This window comes from Eupeodes corollae, unplaced genomic scaffold, assembly GCF_945859685.1.
Source record: "Eupeodes corollae unplaced genomic scaffold, idEupCoro1.1 scaffold_800, whole genome shotgun sequence".
NCBI lineage: Eukaryota > Metazoa > Arthropoda > Insecta > Diptera > Syrphidae > Eupeodes > Eupeodes corollae.
The window spans coordinates 29,277-33,432 of NW_026605377.1; the positions used below are offsets into that span (position 1 = coordinate 29,277).

The 4,156-nt window shown below is 27.4% G+C and overlaps 1 non-coding gene across 1 annotated transcript; it reads right to left on the bottom strand.

The window, feature by feature from the left end:
* Nucleotides 1-700: 700 nt before the first annotated feature.
* Trnam-cau (transfer RNA methionine (anticodon CAU)) lies at nt 701-772 on the bottom strand. The gene has a single exon. It is a non-coding gene; the product is annotated as a tRNA-Met (tRNA).
* Nucleotides 773-4,156: the final 3,384 nt, after the last annotated feature.

Consider the following 4,156-nt stretch of genomic DNA (forward strand, 5'->3'; position numbering starts at 1 on the left):
AAAATTTCTATTTCCTTTTAAAAGCCCTTTATGCATCTTTTGCTGTTATCTGCAAAACACAATTTATTTAAAGTCAATATTTCTGCTGGTTCTTGAAATATTCTCGGCTTAAAAACATATCCCCAACGTATTGCGTACAGATACACAAACACAGAATCACACACTGACATCGCTTGAAAAACTTTTGATTTAGATTCCAGAGACCTTGCAATCTCGAGAAACGTCAAAATATTCAATTCAATTACTTCCTATGGGAGTTTAAAGTATGTTGAATTTATTTTTAAAAACTTGGAAAATACTCAATTCAATTCTAAATCAATTCCAATTAATTTTATAAAATGTTATCGTTGATTTTAAAATATATGTAAGTTTAAATTAAGTAAAGAAAAAAAAGAAGAAAATGTAAGTTAAGAAAAAAATATAGTATTTAATTGTTCCACTTAATTCTTATAATGTTTTATTTATTTGTTTACACATACAATACAATTTTTAATATTAAAAATGATGTATTAAAACAGCAACGAGAATTATAATTAAAAAATAAAACAATTTTTAGATTCAAACTACAATAAAAACTCCACCAAATCGAACAATAGACTTTCAAACTCCAAAAGATAATATCAACAATCAAACATTTATTATATTATGTCAACATTTTTAAGTATAATAGTAAAAAAAAACATACAAAATAATATGTATTTAGCAGAACGTAGTTTCGATCTACGGACCTCTGGGTTATGGGCCCAGCACGCTTCCACTGCGCCACTCTGCTGTGATAATTTTGTAGAATCACTATTTTTACTAAATGTTTGTTTCCTTTTACAGGATATCATCAGATGACTGAAAATCCAGTTATGGTGCATTTAATTAAATTTAAACTTATACAAATAATTGTTAAATAACGAATTACTTTTTTTTAAACCTACAAAAATAGAATAGTAATGTTTTTCTTTGGTTGTGTATATCAAACCTTTTACTCTTAATAATCTTAAGCGCCATTAAAAAAAATGTATCCCAAACGACAAATCAAAAGTTTTTTGCTGGTTCATTAAAAAATGTTTGCAAAAATTAATTCTTCGAAATAATTAACTAAACTTTAGCTTAAACTTGACAATACCTCTTATGACTTCATATATACCGAACAAATTTTAATAATTAGTGTTTTTTTTAATAAAAAATGTCACTTACGGTTAAATTGCGGAAAGGTGTCGATATTTGTGTGCATTTAATATTCCCTTTTCTTAAAATAAGCCCTATTGTTGTGTGATTAGTTATATTTTTTTGTTATATTTATTCCAAAATACGAATTTTAACACTTGCATATTTTTAAGATCTTTCTTACAAATCACTTGTTAAGAAGAAGATGAAACCGTTAAAAATTAAAAAAAAGGCTGGGGTGCGACCCACGCAGATAACTTCCCATCCTGTCTGTCGATTTATCTTTCTTGAAACTTTAACATAATATTCATAGCATTATTTCGTTTAAGATAAATAACGCGTTTTTTGAGCTTTGTTAAAAAAGTTGTCAGTTGAATTTTTCTAAAAATTGAACTAAAAATTACCAAAAATGTTTTGAATGTGATGAAAAAGTTTAATTTAAAAGTCTATTTTTGTTAAGGAGATTTTTAGTTCAAACAAATTTTTAGCAATTTTAGTAGCACAGCTTGAAAGCTTGATTTTAATTTTTATGAAAAAACTGACTGTTGAATTTTTATTAAATTTTTTCTGAATAACGAAAACTATATTTTCTTAAGATGACATTATTTTGAAGCCAATATTTTTAATTTTTAAAAAGATATTTAAGTCGAAAATCTATTTTTTACAACTTTCAGTAAACATAACATGTTTAGAGTTCTTATTTTTTGTAAGAAAAAAGTTAATTCAATTTTTCCCAAAATTTTACCAGATGTCAAAAACCTTATTCTTCATTGTATAAAATTATTTTGGAGATAAAATTAATTATTCTTCTAATATTTAAAGTGGCAATTATTTATTTTCAGTTTTGTTGTATTTATTAAAAAACGGTTAATTGATTTTTTTCAAAATTATATTAGTTATTGGTTCGTTATATATTTTGGATAAACTAAAATTGTCAATTTTTTTTGAATGGTTACGATAGAAAAACCACCAATTTAATTTTTTGACATTCAATTCTGCGTCTTTCTGCATTATTATCAGATTCCTTAGATATTGACGACGAAAAAAACTTCCCGAACGTACATCTCTCTAAAAATTGTTCATTTAGACTCTATGGACCTTAAAACGTCGAGAAAATTAAAAATGTTCAACTCGACAAATCGGACCGATTACAATAACTATGAATATGGGACGTTAATATCGTTTCATTTATAGTTCAAAATTTGATGATTTCGTAAAATATTTCAAAACCAAAACAGACTATTTCCAATTTCTTCAATATATCTACACCAATATTATAAAGATTAAAGATTTTTTTTTTTGTATGTACGAATAAACTCAAAAATTACTGGACCGATTTTAATAATTCTTTTCTCATTAAAAAGCTACATATCTCTTAGGAACATAGGCTTTATGTAGTAGATTACTATATAAATCTTTAGAATTTCCTATATTAAAACCAACCCAATGTGTAAACACAATAAGCCATAAAATGTCTTTTATCGCATACGCTGCAAAGAGTATTAATGATAGGACAAACAAATATTGACAATATTATAGAATATATCGATATCTACAAAAGACTACGCGAGACCATATGTCTTACTATTGTAGTTATGTCACTATAACTACTTTTTTATATTTAACAAATTGATAGAAATACCGATCAAAATCAGACCGTGTTATCCATACCATTAATTAATTTGTATCCAAATAAATAATTTAATTTTGAAGACCGTCTCAATACCTGATGATTACTTTTTGCGCGGTGTCGGCTCCTAACGCAGTAGACGCAAACGACATTGAATATTTAGAGTTTTTTTTAAACACATTTTATACTTAACTTAAAAAGTTCTTTTCAGAGCTACTTACGAGTAGTTTTTGTATTAGGAATCACACCTTTTCATATTATTTGTCAAAGTTCTTTTTTTTAGAACCATCTCTTTGGACTTAAATAATTTCTTTTTTATTATTGTTACTAGGTTACAGTTCACTTTAAAAATATCCTTTGCCCTAACAATAAATACCAATACCAGGGACAAACTTTTTCCATAGTTGGTATCGACTTAAGGAAGAGTACTTTTCCCACGGGCAATTGTATTGGGCACTTTCTCGAGTAGGATCTCCTGAAAATCAATACGTTTTGTTGCCACCTACAAATAACACAGCCAACGAAATGTACAGGGAGGCTTTATAATAAGCATACGCTTTTTCTTAAATATCTGTACTTATCTATGTCAACCCGTGCGAAGCCGGGAAGTGCCGCTAGTATTTATATATAATTTATTTTTCGAATCAAAATATTTTAAGGACTCTTTGAATTCAATACACACTAAGTGACTTATGGTATGTAAAGGCGTGAATATTCTCTTCCATGATGTCACTTGTCTCGTGCCTATCAAACCAGACAAGCAACTTCTCTTAACACACACAAATTAGTCTAGACCTTGGAGGCCCACGAGACGTGAAATAATGCGAATTCTAAAAGTTCCCTTTAATTGATTTTGAATTGATTGAATTGAATTGAGTATTTTTCAAGTCTTTAACAATAATTTAGACGTACTATAAACTGCCATAGAATGTTATTGTCGGTCAGTTTTATCGAATTGAAAATTTCTCGACGTTTCAAGGTCTCTTGAATCTACATCAAACGTTTTAAAAGAGATGTGTTTTGTTTATATTATGTACTTTAAATAAATTTTATTTTACAGATAACAACATCAAAAGATGCAGAAAAGACTTTTTAAGAAAATGTGTGGTAGTAAAATATTTGGTTGATCTCAAATATCCCTCGAATCAATAAAGCTAGCGACTTCACTAAAATATTTTTCACCACGAATATTTTCCTCACAAAAAATAATATCATCATTTAAAAACTTACTTGTACCAATTTTGTGTTTCTACAATACCTACCAATATCTAAAATTTAACTCACATTATATCAAATACTTGTTAAAATAATGAAAAAGATCTATCTCTGAAATTGAAGGAATAAGTAAGCCAACACCATGCGCGCATT